Raw genomic sequence first — 18,532 nt, 5'->3', positions numbered from 1 at the left:
CCCTTGGCCCCCTGACCCTTACAAACACTAAAGGTTTTGTTTGACTCAACTTCAAGCTATTCATCTGTTAGTAAGTAATGTTGATCCCAAAACATATTCATGATGAGAGTTTTCTGAAAGATCAGCACTGCCTCCGCCTCCTATAATCATAATAATTGTGATCACTTGAGACATATTACTGCTCCTTGGCAATTTTAGGGGGATTTAGATATTTACTACCCAGAGCTGTCACATAGCACGGAAAATCTTACACTGAAACAAAGGAAGTGATGTCTCAGTATGATACAACTTGAGCCAATTATGCTGTTTACATTTGTTTTCTTTACCCTAGAAAATAAGGCAGTGGAGGGGGAAACTGAAAAATGATACTACTGAGGCCGGCCCAGCGGTGTAGCAGTTAAGTTTACGTGCTCCACTTTGGCGGCCCGGGGTTCGCCAGTTCAGATCCCAGCCGTGGACCTACACACCACTTATCAAGCCATGCAGTGGCAGGCGTCCCACATATAAGATAGAGGAAGATGGGCACAGGTGTTAGCTCAGGGCCAGTCTTCCTCAGCAAAAAGAGGAGGATTGGGGTGGATGTTAGCTCAGGGCTAATCTTCCTCAAAAAAAAAATTATACTGCCAATACTGTCATCTTCTTTTGCCTGAAATTGTTATACAATGTGTTAGAGTCTGCTTCTAGCAGGCATCATCATCAGCTCTTCAGGGTATTAGCAGGTTCTGGCTACAGATACTATCTCCTGTCATCACTATCAGTTAATATTTGCTGGCAATTGCAATAGGCACTAAGAAGCTCATGGTATACAAGGGTCACTCATACAGTGGAATTCAGTTCTTACTCATTTCTTTGATCTCATTCTCACAGACAAGAATTAAGTTGATCCCGATAAAAGGAAAGTAGCTCAGGAATGCCAACCTTTTTCTGAACTTTGGTTCAGAACTGTCAGCAAATCTCAAGTATCAAAGCAGCTACAGGTGACTGAAAAGTGTCCCAAAATCTGGGCCAAGCATGATTTCTAGGCCCATAACCTAATTTGTCTGGCCCTGCAGTTTATGTAGTCGAAGGGGTCACTCATGAGAAAACTATCAGAAACCTTCAGACTCACCACATCAGTGTCAAACCAGTTAAGATTGGCAGGGTATTCACTCTGTTCCAGGTGATCTGGATAAATTGCCCCATTGTTTTCACAATGCTGGACTCCGCCTAAAGAAACCCTAGACCTCAGGACCAGTTTGCTGGTAAAGACCTGCTGACAGTTTAAATGCAGCATCACATGATGTAAACGGAAAGAGAAATAGCTGCTTAGAAAAATGTCAGCGAGAAAGCCTGCCTCATGTTAACAAAGCCAAAAAAACTTTTTCATTTACATAAAAAGGCATGGGTACTAGAGACGTGAGTCTGTGGTCCTCGTAGGGATCAAGCTTACGTTCTTGGTTCAGATAACAAAACACTTTATCTCGGTACGTAGACCTCAAATTCATGTGCTGTTGGCACATAAGGGGAATTTGGTTAGTGGTTTTTGTTGTTTTTTTTAATTCAGTCTCTCCTAAACATATAATGTACAGAAACATACTAATAATGCATGTGACAAGTTTCTAAAACATATTACACTTAACATTGACACAAACCAACATCCTTCTGCACTCATATGTCATCAAAATTCTTCTTCTAGGTAATGAGATCTGAATGGAAGTGTCCATTGTTCTGTGACCTTATTCTTTGTCGAAGTTTTTCAAAAGCCATTCAACCTGACAGATACAAAAACTGGCAATTACATTTAGTCAAAGAAAGATTGGGGGTGCACTCTTAATGTTTGGTGCTAATGCCACTTGTTCGCTTCAAGCAATGTATAAGCATTATAACATGGAGACTGAGAGCATAGACTCCGAGCCGGACTGCCTGGGTTCAAATCCCAGCTCTGACTCTTAACTGCAGACCTCACAAGTTACTTAGCTCTATGCCTCAGTTTCCTCATATGTAAAAAGGTGTCACATACAGTAACTAGCTCCCGGGGCTGGTGTGAAAAGCAAATGGGGAATACACGCTTAGACCTGAGTCTACCACCTGGTGAGTAATCATTAAGAAAAAACTGTCATTTTTGTTCTTATTATTAGGTTCATTGCAATAAATGTGCTACACAATATCCAACATGGAGGTGAATTACCATACAGCCAGATATGGTGAAATATACCTACTAACATCACATGTCTCATTTCAGGGAATGTTTATAAGTAAGATTTTGTCTTAAGGCCTCTGAGATAACAGCTCAAGGAGGTGTGTCAGTCACTCTTAACTGTCAGGTCTCTGCCAGGTATCACTTGCCACTTTCACTCTGCCCTGCATTTAATGTGTCACGCAAGGATGCTAACCTAGGACATGGCACGGAAAGGGGTAATTGTAGCAGGCATGAGTCACATGACAGTTGGTACAAAGTTCAGGCTAAAGACTCCTGCATGAAGGCAAAAATATAATGGAAGCCATTAATCTTCAGTCATGGTACCCTAACCAAAAAAGATTTGAAGGGGAGAGAAAAAGAGAGCTACCTATCATGAACAGCTGTGCTGGTTATCCAAATACGTGAACCATGTCTAGAATTCACGCTGACTTCTCAGCTTAAATGTGAGAGAACGTCGAAGCTATTTATCTCCTTTCCTCCCCTTGATGGGAATTTCTCAGAGAGAAGGTGCAGAGAACAAAACAGAGTCTGCTTGGGGAGGGAACAGCACCCTAGGAAAGAACTATGGACTTCTATCCCAATCATTCATTCATCTGTTCATTCATTCACTCATGAGTGACCTTGCCCCCTGTCTCCCTCCACTCCCACACACACTGCCACCAGCCACATCTAACTGCTCACAGTTCCTGAGGGGGCCCACGCTCTCTCACACAGCCGTGCTTCTTGCTTCCTCCCCCTAGTCTGCATGGCCTTCCCTAGTGCCCACCATTAAGCCCAAGGAGAATTCTCTCCTTCACAGCGTACCCCTTTCTAGTCACCCTCTCTCCATGGAAGGTGGTTATTCCCCGCTGGGCAAATTAGTGACTCAGTACCACTCACCACATGAAGTAGCACCAAAGGACAAATAGCCAGTGGGAAAACTGGGGGACATTTCCCATTTAGCAAAAAATGCTTTAAAAATGAAATTTGGGGCACTTTCTGCAAGATCCAAAATGAAATTAAATGATAGGGCTTAATAATCCCGCAGACAGACTTTGCTAGACTTAGAGAATCACCTCTGGTCGTTCTCAACAAGTTGATAGAGAAATGCAAGGAAGCTCACCATGGTTGCCTGAAATGATGGTATATGTGAAAGCTTTGTATGGGGCCTGGCCGGGAGCCGAATGACCTCAGTCTCATTATTCTAATTATCCTGCTCCTGGCTGAGGAGGGCAAAGGGAAGGGGGTCTCAGATTCAGAGGTGGGAGATTATCTCCCTCTTCCCTGTCTGCAGGTTCAGCTACAGAGTCAGACATGAAGTCCCTCTCCCAGGCCCACCTGTGCCACTGAGGCCTGGGCAACTGTGGCGTCACTGCAGTCCAGGCCTAAGACTGAGGAGACAGTCACTCAGTGCTGGACGTTCACCAGGAGGATGGAAGGGGCTGGAGAATTTTAGAAAATAGTATACTGGAGAGTGACCTTTAGAATTGTACACAGGTCCAGTTTCTCTTTAGCCCCCCTCCCACTTCACCTCTGCCTCCCTCCCCATCCCCGCCCCAAATAGTTTCCATACGCTCCCCAGCTTCTTCCACTTAAGTGGCCCACAGAGGGGCCTGTCCTCTCCTCCCATTAAATGAGTCCTTTTGTGTGTCATCCTCAGGGCAGCCAGGTTAAACCAGTCTGTGCCAATATGATTAAATGTTCCTGTTATCTTCCAAGCGGCACTTCATTTTAATAGAGGCTTTCTAGAAATAAAGCTGAGAACCAAAGAAATAACCACTTTGAACAATTCAGGCCGCTTGGAGCATGACAGCAAAGACACACAGAAGGCAGGCAGGGTTTTCTGGGCCTGGGAACCAGACCAGCACATAAGCCACCTTCTCCTATCGGGAGTGGGTCAGCCCTACACGCATACCCTGGGCCAAGGAGAATGCCAAGTTTTCACTCCTCCATGCAAAGCCACCACATATGGTTGAGCAGTGCACAACCTGTATGACCACTCATAACAGTCCTGCCTCTATGATCCCTGAGTCTTCCCTCTCTGTAGCCAGAGCATAGGCCACCGTGGATCAAGAAAAGCTTTCACACTTATTTAGCTCTCATACAATAGAGGTAAATACTTGGTGGCTCAAAAGCAATTTGACTGTGGAGACACATCTGTAATCACCAGCAACTAAAAGAGGCATAGCTTGCTCCATGTCTCGCAGTCCATAGGATTTTTTTTTTCTTTTTGCAGCAAGAATTTAAGCACAGAAATGAGAAGCATGAAAGGAGAGCAGACTGCACGTGAGTCCCACGTGTACTATAAAACAATGCAGCAGGGGCCAGCCCGGTGGCACAGTGGTTAAGTTCCCACATTCCACTTCTCGGCGGCCCGGGGTTCACCGGTTCGGATCCCGGCTGCGGATATTACACTGCTTGGCAAAAGCCATACTGTGGTAGGCGTCCCGTGTATAAAGCAGAGGAAGATGGGCACGGATGTTAGCTCAGGGCCAGTCTTCCTCAGCAAAAAGAGGAGGATTCGCAGTAGTTAGCTCAGGGCTAATCTTCCTCAAAAAAAAATTAATAAAAAATAAATAAAACAATGCAGCAGCTCTTGAACTTCAGGCACGACAGGGTTACAGAAGGTGCTCATTAAAATGGTAGATCCCTGACTCCCACCACAGGATACTCATCTGCTAGGTCTAGAATGGAGCCTGGGAATCTGCGTTTTCACTGGCACCTCTGATGCCTGTAAAGCCAGTCATCCACGGCTTCCTCACTGAGAAGCATCAAAATAGTGCATGCCAACCACATAACACAAGCCTGGCACATGACAAGCGCTCGAATACTGACTAGCTATAATTATTACAAATCATCTCAGATATTCTACTTAGGCTCGACTTTTTGCTAAGTAATAATCGTACATAGCGTGGCAGTTTGTAGCAAGCCAGGAGCTGGTTTAATGCAAGGAAAGAGAAATAAAGAGGGATACAGGACAGAGACAGTCTAATTTGTGTCCTTCTAACGCTAGCCACTAATGAAAGCACTTGACCCTAATTTCCACCCTCCATCCCACAGCATCAACACCTCTGAAAAGATAATAACGCAGGAGTATTTGAAACAATTGTCTATGGACCAGGAGTTCCCAAAGGAAAAACACTCAAAATATTGACATTTTCATTTTTCTGCCTCAGACACAGAAAGCAATGAAACGTTATTTGTTCCAGAAGACAAAGCAGGCCCCAAGTAAATAGGCAGTTTTAAAATGTTTGAGTCCACCAACTTCAGCACCATACAGGGGAATGAAATCCCCAGTGTGGCTGGCTGCTGTGCTCCTGTGAGTCTTGGCCATTTTCCTCTGCTGATGATGTGGGCCCTCCACAGGTGGTTGGAGCTAACCGTGTCGACTTACCCTTGGAATCACTCCTCACAATAAATAGGAAGGCCCTTCAGGAAATCTTCTGTTTAGTTTGCATGCTCCTGAGTATAGGACAAAGCTCTGTTGTTTAAGAGCATAAATAACAAAAGCTTTGTTCTTCCGAACCAAGAGAGACGCTGTAGATCTGTCCAAAATCACTTCGTCTTAAACTGCGTAAGGATGACAAGAATGAAATATTGTTTTAGGCTACTCAACAGCATCCGTCACTCAAGCTCCTCCCCTGGCTTCAGAAAACAATGAGTCAATATGACCTTTTTCTGACACTACCGCCTTAGGAAAATACTGCTCCACATATTTGGAACTGGGGCTCTTCCTGTATTTAAATCAATGGAAGCTATTCAAAGCCTACGTAGCTTTCTCTTTTTGAATAGTGGGCATAGGAGCGCAACGGTTTGTACTCAAATAATGAAAGTAAAATGGAAACCGTGAATGACAAAAAATCAAAGTGTTTTCTTACATCATCCCAGGTGCTCGACATGCGTTTTATTGCTAGATTCCCTCGGTAACCTCTAAGAGGTTGATATTACGATCCCTAATTTTACCAAAAGTAAGAGAGGTTAGAGAAGTTTCCCTGTGGACACAGAGTTGGTAAGTGGCCAGGCTGGAAGTCAGATAAGAAAGTAAAAAGTCATTGCCTGACTTTATCAGCAGTTGTTATTACTGTTATTCAATCTATTCTTATCCTACTGCTTAAGATTTAAATGAAAAACCTCCCATATTCCTTTTAATATAATTTTATATAAATGTGATCATTTTGTTTCATAATCTGCTTTGTATCACTAAATAATTTTCCACCTCACATATAAAGCTCTGCATTGTCATTTTTATTGACTACACAGGATTTCCTGGAAGGTATTTACTGTAATTGACTACGCCAGTCCTTTGCTAATGAACGTTGAGGTCGTTTCTAGTTTTCCCTCTGAATATGCTTTTGCAAGCATATTTTTACACTCACGTAGTTATCTCCTTAGGGTAAGTCCTACCCTGGGAATTGTTGGGCAGAGACTATACATTTTACATTTCAGTACATACCCAATGGCCCTGCAAAAGGTTGTATCAGGTAGCTGCAGGAGTGTGCCGATTTCCTCACACTCACAGGCACACCAGGCTTAACCAACCGTCTACATTCCTACCAAAATGATAGGGGTTAATGATAGTATTGTTATTTATATTTGCGTTTCTTTCATCATTAGGGAAAACAGAGTTTTTCCCTGTGTATTGGTCATTTGCAATTCTTCCAGACTTTATCTCTATCTTTTTTATGCTTTCCCATTAGGGTCTGACTCCAAAATTCATTGCAAATGCTGTCTCCTGCCTCTTGCTGCTTTCTCATTGTCAGTGCAGTGTATCAGAGACTCTGATCTGTAGCCAAGAGAACTTCAGCGACATATTGCCAGGGTGATTAGTCAAGTTCCATAAAACATGTTCCAAGAAGAAAAACTGGTTGAGTCTAAGGAATAGAACAGCCATAAACTTCTCCTCAGCTGTCTGCTTCAGAAACAGGTCATCCCCTGACTTTATCAGCAGTTGTTTATCTTATAAGAAACAATGATCCATTCAAACTTAATCTTGTCCTTTTGCACAGAGAAATTTGGATCAGAGAAGAGGGACCAAGAACTGTTTGGAGGAACATCCCCAGAACTGGGGGGTTGCCAGGGAGGGAGGACACACACACACAAACACACACACACACACAAACACAAACACAGTTCCATGCCCCCGGCAGAGGCAGACCACAGACTCATGGATTATTTGCACTGAAACCCAGGTTCGAGATGCCGTTGCTCCAAGAAAACTGAGACTCATAGACAAAGTGACGTGTCTGAAATGATAGTCCCTTGACTCCCCAAGCAGAGCCCATTCCACGAGATGACACTGGCAGGAAGTAAAGCACAGCCCAAGTTGAGTCCCCAGAGCCTAAAACACTGACTCTGCCTCTCACAGTGCCAGGAAAATGTTGAAAGGCATTATGACAAGTACCATCACCCGAGGCCCAGGAACTTGTGCACTGGACCCCAAGCTCAGCCAGCATCTTGGCTGCTAGGGCTGGGCAGGGTTCTGAGCGGCTGTGGCCAGAGGGCTACAGGGACAATATTAGGCTGCCTTCTTGTTCCTTTACTTAAGAAAGAATATAACCAAATACAGACAGCAAAACAGGGCTGATGTCCAGCTCTTATGGTATCCAGCTTTTTTTCTTACAAATATCATTTGTATAATTAGCTTAGTTTGTTCAATCTTATCTATTCAGCTTCAGCCAAATCCAAGCTCTAAGCCAAAGACAACCAAGCCTGGCCATGTAGCGATCCTATCCTTCCAGATGGGCTTCTGCCTCAGCCCAGCCCAAATGTGACCAAAATCTCTGATAGGAGAACTGGACATGGGCTACCCTCTCTCATCTCACCTGCAGAAAAATGCATGGGTCAGTGGCCAACATTCATTTCACTGAGGTGACCAAAGACAGGCAGCCAGCCAGCTCTCCAGTGGCATTTGTTCCCTCTTTATGGCACTCATGCTGGTCCCATTTACCAAATGCAATGAAGGCTATATTCCACCCAACACAGATCCTTGGTGGGGCGTAGAAAGGAAGCCTCCTCTGTCTTTCTCAATTCAAAGGCATTTTTCTTAACTCTTTAGCTACGTTGTGGCCTAACAGAATAAACAGTTCATGTTAAGACTTAGGGAACAACTGGATAAGCATATTTGGGAATACAGCCTAGGATTCAGTAGTGAGGACTGTCTTGTGCCAGGAGACCCTCATGCCTTATACCGTTTAATCCTCACAACAACGTTCTAAGGTGGGTTTTTTAATCTGCACTTGATACATAAGGAAACAGAGGAAACATTTGGCTCAGTTGATTCTTCTGCAGAATTTTGGGAACTTCCACTGTGACTTTAAGCAGCTCTTCCACAGACCAAGGGGAAAGAATGGAGGAGTCTGTCCCGAACGTTGACCTGTCCTGAAGGTTCACTCCTGATTGCTGGACCACCTGGCTCCCCTCAGCTTCCTCCCCGGGAAAAAAGCGATCCCATGCTGCTGGCTTTCTTTGGGAATAAGATGTTTCTCGCAACAGAAAATTCTTTCCAAAACTTTATGCTTATTTTAGGAGAGTTGTGTGGATTCCCAGTCATCTTCGCACAGGAAGTCTGATACCCGTGAAGCAAGGATAGACTCATCAAGCAAATTTCAACAACTCTATTGGTCGTTAAAGACTCAGAAAATAAACAAAGAATCAGAGAGGAAAAGTTACACTGGTCCAGAACATTTGTTTTGGGTCATGAAAACATGAGTTTTCAGCAGAAATTTGCTAATCCCTGTGGTATATTTCTCTCATCCACTGTGGAGCTTTCCTATCAGCTCTCATGATTCCAGGGGTCTTTATTCGCCGGCTCTGAAGGTTTCACTACGTGCAATTGGGTTTTGTTTCTTGCAACATTTGTTCAATTTAGATTAGCATTTTTGCTTTTTTTCTTTTTTCTCCAAAAATGATCCAAAGAAACTAACACCTGATTCCAAGGATGAAAGCAATACCACTTGGAAATATTTAAGATCTGCTTATAATCCACCTTACACAATACCACATTGGGAAAAATACCTAATTCCATAGAACATCCAAAAGGATATCTGACTCGGTACTAAGCACCTACATGGAAATCAACAAATACACATTAACTCATGTATATTCATCAGGATAATAATGGTAATAATAACAGGCATTTACAAGGAACTTTGCTTCAAAAGATTTTCACAAATGTCTTTTTAAATGAACCTCAGAATCTCATGGAGAGCTGAGAAGGGGCTGTGTGAACCTACATATCCTGGCTTTGCCACTTGTTTGCTGTGTGACCTGGGCCAGGTTACTGAAGTGATCTGAGCCTCAGCTTTCTCAACTGCAAAACCTGAATGATAATGATAGCTTCCTTGCAGAGTTGATGAGAGACTTCAAGATAACATATGCCAAAGGCACAACAGAGTATCTGGCACATGGCAGGCATTTAGAAGTGGAAATTATTATTATTATAAAGCAGGGCTGATGTAATTATCCCCTCTTACAGTTGAGGCAACTGAGGCTGAAAGAGATTAAATGATTTGACCAGTCACGTCAGCCGCAGGGCCAGAGCTGGGACCAGAACCCAGCTCTTCAACCTGCCAAGGGAAAAAGTTCTCTGTTCTGTTTCAAGACCTGAAGTGTGAAAAGCAGAAATATTGCCAAAACAGGGGTGTTGATCTCTGAATCTTGAAAATAGCTGATCCATGCTTTCAGCAGCAAAGAAGGCAATTAAAATAAAACTCTGTCTCCATGCTAGTGTTCTCAACAGGAAACAAATCTAATTCAAGAGAATTTCTCCTCTCATTTCAATTCAGACAAAATTTTCTAAGGATTTGATGAGTTTTATCTTGACCATCATCTTTTTCCTAACCTACTTTCAAAAATGTACGAATCCCAACTTTTGGTGTGGGTCACCTGGTCTTCAATTAAAGTGAATATAATTTCTGAACAAAACAGACCCAAAAGTAAGAGAAGCTTGCCGCCTGTGGAATGCTGCTGGAGGTCACCTTGTTTAAATACCATTTAACATATGCACCTCATCCCTCGCCAGCAGTAATAAGGGTCATTTGTGGACCTTTCTGTGGTCTCTGATACCTGACAGGTAGAACTTTTTATCTGCTCTTTTTCTTTTCTAGAACTGATCAGTTCTACAATACAGTAGGGATGTCTTCTTCTTGGAACTTCTTTATAATAAGTTCCTATACTCAGCATTATTGACGATAATTTGAGATCTGCCTCCTAAGGTTAGAAAATTTTCAGAAACTTACAGGGACAAAAATTGACGGTGCTCTCTGCAGTGAGCCTAATGGAGCTTCTGTGAAATTGCTGCAATAAGCTAGTGGAGTATCTCTCACACTTCTCTATCTTTTTGATGATGTAGGTAGAATGTCTGGAGTACAGACAGCCATACCAGCATCAATATAAACCCTAGTGAATAAAGTGGAGAGAAAGAGAGTTAGAGAATCCAGGACACTCCCTCCTCGACTTTTTGATGGAAAGCATGCCATGACCTATAGACAGCACACTCTACTTGCTAAAAGAATATCAAGGTTATAAATACTTACTTGACACCCTACCCAGTGCATAATTTAGCCAACAACTGCTCCAAGTTGTTAGTAAATTCTCCTTCCATTTCTTTATCCTTGGTTTTATTTTCTTTGCCTTTATTTTGTCGTTTTGCTTTTTTATCTCTTCGTTTCTTTGGTATTCCTCGCATTCATTTCTATTCCTTCCTTTATCCGTCTGTTCTTTACTATAGGAAAGTACTTTCAGAAGAATCAAGCACTATAGAAATGTCAAGTTGTTGGATCATTATTACTCTTAACATCTTTATTATTTATGTCAAGACATTATTGTCTTTTGCATTCTCACCATTGTATCTACAACTTGTTCCTCCAACTTTTATCTTATCCGGTCTTCTACAGATTTTTCAGAATATGGAGCATAAACATTAGTAATAGAAGCAAACTCAAATATCTTTCTATTCAGGTTTTTGTTTGCTCTGGAGGTACCTAGTGAGTTAGGCAACATTCAGTAAACACCATTTGCAGATACAATTATTGTACTGAAACTACAGAGGCAATTCCAAAGATATGAAAGACATGTTCCTTGATCTTAGTAAGCTTAGAGCCGAGTCGGAGTGACAAGACACGCCATGAGCAATGACAGGGACATCTATAAGATGTGCAGGTAACTGAAGTTCACACAGAGGACCATGTTTGAGTTGGCCAGGTAGAGGTGACAACGTAAGGTTTTCTGAGGGTGAATTTCAAGAGGGAAAAGAAAGATGAGGCATCTAGAGGAATGAGGGCAGTCTGTCTACCCTACCTAGGTTGTTTAATCATTTTCTATAGCCTTTTGCAGTCTCCTAGGGATTATCCCGTTTTCTGGTGCCTTTCTTACTTCCGTTCTGAATATATTATCATTAGCTATTTAGGAACTAAGAAAGCTCTAATACGTCTTACTTTATACAATTTTTTGTTGTTTCGTTTTGTTTTGTTTTTACTTCCGTGATCTTGCATATTACTTTTATATAACTACAGCCTGCTTCTCTAGTTCTTTCAAGTTCTTCAGGTCTTTTCAGGTATTATTTTTAGCATGGCATGTCAAAGGCAACATTTATTTCAAAAGATTTCTGTGGCATCTGTTGTTCAAGGTATGTGGTATAGCACAGCAGCCTTGAGACTTTATTCCAGCCCTCGCCACACTCTATTTTGTCCCTCAGGCAATTTCATTCTTTCTGCAAAAAAGATCAGGTTACAAACAGCCTCCTCCACGCTCAAATGGGGACGCCAAAGGAGGATGATCCAAATACAGTCTGAATCTGTTAGACAGTTGATCAACTTCAATAAGCTCCAAGCCTGGAATGGAATCGCTTTCACTATCTTTTCCAGCAGGCTGCATCTTCTTTTTCAAATTTATCTGACATTAAAGTTGACGCAGTGACATTTTATTTGAAAGTTAAAATTCATCATGGTAAGAATAAAAGAGGGGATGCTTTTAAACGAGAAGCCAGACCCCCAATACCACAAGAGTTCCTGTCTAATCGTGCTCTTAATACCTGATAGGGGTTGAAACATGGGCTGCAAACTGGAGCGCTCCCCTACTCTGGCCCTCCCCACACAAAAGCGTAAAGTGCGTCACCAGTCGGCTTCTAGGAAACCTGTGTTCTGTTCCAAAACAAAGGATGCAATGTCGGATTCAAATGCCTAAATGAGATTAATATCAATCTTACATTTGCACAAAGCTGTGCTTGATCGATCATTTCTGAAAGCTAACATTTCTCGTGAAGGCGGCATTTGATAACTAGAAGGAGAAAACCAGAGGAAGTGTTGTCAAATGGCTTAGAAAGTGGAAAGTGGGGCAGTGGGAGAAAAGATCAACTTTTTCACAGTGTTTCCCAAAGGCCATTCATGGCAAGGGCCACTTACGGCATTAGCACTGTTCATCAGCCTCCACACACAGCAGGGCTCTCTCTCCGCTGTTTTGGCACATTTTGGAATTTTGTACAATTTGCATGCTTGTTTCCAATCAAGTCAATTTAATAAAGTCCAATTTTCATGCATGTGACTTTGGGTTTTAAGAAAATAGCATGAGAGGAAAGCATTTGTCTCACCAGCTATTCCTTTCTCTACCCAGCTCTGCCTTTTGAATAGAGAACGAAGAGCTCCGCATCCCGGGCGGCATTTCAAGGTATGTTTTTCTCCACTAGGAGCCACCGAGCTGAGCCCTTTATGATGGAGCCACGGGGGTTTGCACCGTGCAAGCCAGTGTCACATTTGCCTGCTCTTTTCCTCATAGGTTTGATTCATCAGGCAAGTTCTCAAGGCTCAATGTTGATGGATAGATCCGCCCTGGAGCCAACGTTAAAGCCAGACCTTAGATTTATGAAAATAAAGTAAGCATAGTACTCCAATTACAAATATCTACTTTGAATTCCAATTTACATGTAAAAATCTTCATTCTGTAAATCCTAGCCTTGATTTTCGACTCAGAGAGTTTCCTAATTTGGTCCTTAGCTCCTTTCTCGAGGTGTCATTTTAATTCAGTCCTGCATTCACGCATGTATAAATCTAATTCCACTATCTTATCTAATATTTGTATCTCTTTGCTAGTTAATAGGCTTTGGGAGAGATTAAAAGTCACTCTGCTTGGCTGGGAACCAGCCTGGCAGCAGCTGGAAAGCCCATAGAGCCAAACCAGTTTGCATCATCTTCATCAAAGCTTTCAAAGTACAGACACCTGCTAGCGCCAAAGTGGACTAGGACACTCGCCTCCTGTGCTTACGGTCTCCGACCCAGGCGCCAAGCTCTGAAAGGTCGCTGAGCAGACACAGGCCAACAGGCAACCAGCATTCCTGGAGTGCCTGCTTCTGCAGAGTAGATAGGAAATGACACAGTTCCTGACCTGGAAGGACAGAACATGTATTCACACACACGTGCACATACTCTTGCACATACATGCACACACACGAGCACATGTATTCATTCTCACCTGTGTACACACATGTACAGATTTACTGCTCATATAGTGGGAAAATACTTGTGCACCCCCAAAAAGAATAAAAATTTAAAAATCAACACAAAAGTACTACCAAGGCTCTGAGGAAGGAAGAGACTATCCCACAAACGCTTCTTTCGCCTTCCAAAGTGAAAAACCAGGGTAACGAAACAAAGAAAAAAGGAGGAGGTGAGTGAATATCTGAAACGAATGGTAAAATCACATCCCCAACAGATAAGAGGAGAAAAGGCTAATGCCAGCAAAGAAGAGCAGACAGCTTGAAATTTAAAAAAAAAAAAAAATCCGTGAAAGAACAAAAAGGAGGACACGAGAGAGGCAAGGGTTGGCGAGGGAGCTCAGGACAAAGGTTCAAGCTGAAATGACACCATGGGAAGAAAGGGGCCTGTAACTGAAGAAATATGAAATCACTGAGTTTCCATTTTAACTTTCAGCCAAAACAAGCGATGAGACATTTTGAAATGTAGAAACTAAGAGGAAAGAACAAGACTTCCCTTAGGTAAGTCACAGGCCAAGTGGGACAAAATGCTATTTAACGTTTTTTCTGATTATAAAAACATATGGTCCTTTACAGAATTTGAAAAATACAGAAAAAAATAAAGAAGGAAAAGAAACACCTACAGTTCCATTACCAAGAGATAACCTCTGTTAACGCATGTTCTTCTAGTCACATATGTGCAAATCCCAATTACACTATAGATTTAGTGACATTTTTTCACACATGTGTTGTCACTGACAGTTTATTATATTAAATCATCTTTTAAAACAACAGCTTTTAGGGGCCAGCCCAGTGGTGCAGCAGTTAAGTTTACATATTCTGCTTCAGTGGCTTGGGGTTCGCCAGTTCGAATCCCAGGTGTAGACCTAGGCACTGCTTGTCAAGCCATGCTGTGGTAGGCGTCCCACACATAAAGCAGAGAAAGATGGGCATGGATGTTAGCTCAGGGCCAGTCTTCCCCAGCAAAAAGAGGAGGATTGGCAGCAGATGTTAGCTCAGGGTTAATCTTCAAAAAAAAAATCCAAACAGCTTTTAGACGTTTACTTTGATTCTTAGTTTTTATATTTTGAACAACAATGGTATGAATATCTTCGTACATAATTTTTTGTCCAATTTTCTAATTACCTCTTTAGAATAGATTCTTGAAGGGCAAATTTGGTACCTGGGTCAAAAGGTATCAGATTTTTTTAGAAATTTTGTACTAATTTATATTGCCACTGACAGTATAAACAGGTTTGTTTCACCACACTCTAGCCAACGATGAGCATTTTCTTTAAAAAAAAAAGACAGTACTCTACCAAATTGATAGGGATGCAAAATACAATGTTAAAGGCACTATTAACCCTAATCCAGTTTACTACTTATGATACAAAGTTGACTTCTGAATATGAACACAAGTTCTTATACTTTTCAGAATCATGAACTCCTTTGAGAATCAGATGAAATCTGTGAAACTTTTCCTATAAAAATGCTCAAACACAGCAAAATAGACCTCTTGGAGCTCATCCTAAAACAATCTCAGACTGACTTTAAACGTCAGACCTAAGTGGAATTTCTGGAACATGAGCTCATTTGTAAACCTAGACCCCAATAATTAGTTTAAGCACGTAGAGCAGCCATGGCTTAGCGGGAAAGGGCTCAACTTGAACCACGGGACTTGGTTTCTGGTTCTAGCTCTATGTCTACACATGCTTAGGTCCTTATCCCATACCAAGCCTCTAGGATCCTTTCCATCTGTAAATCCCTGGAGCTCTAAGATAAGCGCAACCTTCACTGACATGTTGTAGATATCTGCTCTCTGGACATTCCATGGTTATTCTCTGTATGGGTTCCTTGATGTTCAGGAACAGCCTGGACCTTCTCTGACTCTTTCTATTTGATATCTGCTCCAGGAATACAAATCAACATCAATACTCTTGGTTGCACATAGCTCATTGCCTTCCATGGTAGAATGGGAGCTCCTTCAGGGCACAAGCTGTATCTAAGTCAACTGCACCTGACTTACTTGACATATTTAGCAGTTAATGTCTGCTAAAAGAAACTAACCTAAACAAAGGAGAATAGAGTGTCTTCCAAAATTCAATAAAAGTAGTCCCGTTTTATTTGGGTTGACTATAATTCTACAAAATGTCTAAACATACATACTCGTTGGCCATATTTTCAGCTTAAACAAAATGTTTATACAGTTGATTCTTCTTATTCATAATAGTTATATTCTATTAAGTCACTGGGAACACTGAATTAGTGAATACAGTCATGCGCCACCTAATGACATTTTGGTCAATGACAGATGAAATACACAACAAGGTCCCATAAGATTAGTACCATATAGCTTCGTTGTGGGAGAGGGAGAAATTTTCCTCTACCCTTCCAGCTTCTTCTGGCTGGTCTAAGAATTAAATTGACATGAGACAGGTTAACAGGACAAAAACAAACAAAATTTTGATAACATATATACATGGGAGAAACTCGGGAAAACTGAGTAACTTGCCAAAACGGACAAAACCCTCACCTTAAATATCATCCTCAGCTAAAGACAAAAGAAGATTTGGGGGATAGAGAGAGTCAGGGACTTCAAAGGGAAGGAAGGAAATTCACAGGTGGGTGAAAAGGAGTAAACATTTAGAAAACAAGTGTTCGGCCACACAGAAACAGAAGAACACAGAGGTAGCCCAATAAATAGGCTTTTCTACATTCCTCACTGTCTACCACCTAGTTCATGTTATGCTAAGGTGGTAGCTCACTTCCTGAGACAGGTTTTTTTATCTGAATTCTTTTAGGCAGTTAAGGGGGAGGTAACAAGAAAAACTTTCTGAGTCTTTTTTTTCTTAAAGACAGTCAGCCTAAAATAATCCTATGTTAAAGAGACATATTTTGGGGTGGCAAGTTTTCTTCCCCTTCAGTACACTCTATGATGTTCGCACAACAATGAAATTGCCTAATAACGCATTTCTCAGAACATATCCCGTCAGTAAGCAACTCGTAGCTGTACTGAACCACTGCTCCTGGGGGAAATACAGGGTTAGGTTCCTGTGAGCCTCTGGTCACAACATTTTCATCAACCATCCAATACACCACCTTGATTTATGTGTGTTTCTGTCTAAAGATACCTTATTTAATGTATGTTTTTGATTCACTAACATTGAACACATGGCCAATAGCACTATAACTCAGGCATGAACAAAGTTAATCTAACACACATACTTCTTTTGCAAGGCACACTAAGCCTTCTCGCGCTTAGGAAGACTAGACAGCACTTCGGCACTGTACTTGGGGGCCATTTTACAGAGCAAAACCTATAAAACAGCAAGAAGTACAGAAATACAAAAACTGCAGCACTAAATATACCCAGGAAAGGGCATTTGCTTACAAATGAAAGCTGAAACAGGAAGGCAGAACACTGCCTTGATAGAGACTCAGTAAATGCTTGTTGTCTTAGTCATGATTCTCCAGAGAAGCAAAACCAATGGGAGATAGATATATACATACGGATATAGATGGAGACAGAATATATATATTCAGATATATATATACATATTATACATATAGAAAGTTAAATGGCAAAAGTAATAGTTTATCTTAGGCTTTAATAAGTCAATAATGGACGTAATAATTTCTGTTAACCACTAAAAGCATAGAAAAGATTTATAACTGCCAAGCAAATAGATGGGGAAAAGTAGATAATAATAATAATTTTTTTAAACTTCAAATGAAAAGAAAGTGAAAAAGAAGAAAAGGGGGACAGAAAAGATGAAGCAAATGGGGAACAAATAATAAGATGATAGATTTAAACTCAGATATATCAATGATTACATAAGGCACAAACAGATTAAATATTTCAATTAAAAAACAAAAATTGGTAGGCTGTATTAAACAAAAACTATATGTGCTTATAAGAGCCATTCCTTGGGGGGCTGGCCCAGTGGTACAGTGGTTAAGTGCGCATGTTCCGCTTCGGCTGCCCGGGGTTCGTAGGTTCGGATCCTGGGCACGGGCGTGGCACTGCTTGGCAAGCCATGCTGTGGTAGGCGTCCCACATATAAAGTAGAGGAAGATGGGCATGGATGTTAGCTCAGGGCCAGTCTTCCTCAGAAAAAAGAGGAGGATTGGCAGCAGTTAGCTCAGGGCTAAACTTCCCCCTGCAAAATTTTTTTTTAATTTAAAAAATTAAAAAAAATTTTTTTAAAAGAGCCATTCCTTAAATAAAAGGATATAGAAATATTGAAGGTGAAAGGACAGAAAACAAACAAACAAACAAAGCAAAGCTGAGGTCACCATATTCTTATCAGATGTAATAAACAGAAAAATGATCAGTAATTACAGAGAAAATATGAACAATATGATTCAAAAACTTCATTTAATTCACATATATAGAACACAGCCCTAAAAACAGCAGAATATATATTCTTTTTAAGTGACTACAGTGGAATTAAGCTAGAAATAAAGAACGAAAAGATAACTCGGAAATCCCCATATGTTTGGAAATTCAGTAATACATTTATAAAGAACACTTAGATCAAAGAAGAAGTCTCAACAGAAATGTAAAAACATTTTGAACTAAATAAAAATGAAAATCCTACAAAGAAAAATCTGTGTGATATAGCTAAACTGACCCTAGAGGGATATTTGTAGTCTAGCTGTATATTTGGGGTAAGAAAAAAAGCCTGAAAATCAGTTATCTTAGGATCTATCTCAAGAGCTTATATAAGAACAGCAAGTTAAACCCAAAGAAGAGACAGAAAGAAATGATAAAAAATATGAATAGAAACTAATGGAAAATTTTTTAAAATACAGTAGAGCGTACCAATGAAGCCTAATAAAAGACTAACAAAACTGATAAACCCTTAGTGAGACTGACCAAGGAAGAAATAAGATAAGAAAAATCACAA

The 18,532-nt window shown here is 41.1% G+C and overlaps 1 protein-coding gene across 5 annotated transcripts in view; it reads right to left on the bottom strand.

Annotated features, from left to right (window-relative positions):
- Window positions 1-18,532, bottom strand: part of PDE4D (phosphodiesterase 4D) — a 1,371,041-nt gene that overhangs the window by 1,337,078 nt on the left and 15,431 nt on the right. The window lies entirely within an intron of this gene.

The sequence above is a fragment of the Equus caballus genome, chromosome 21, assembly GCF_041296265.1.
Source record: "Equus caballus isolate H_3958 breed thoroughbred chromosome 21, TB-T2T, whole genome shotgun sequence".
NCBI lineage: Eukaryota > Metazoa > Chordata > Mammalia > Perissodactyla > Equidae > Equus > Equus caballus.
This window is presented reverse-complemented; position numbering and strand designations above follow the sequence as displayed.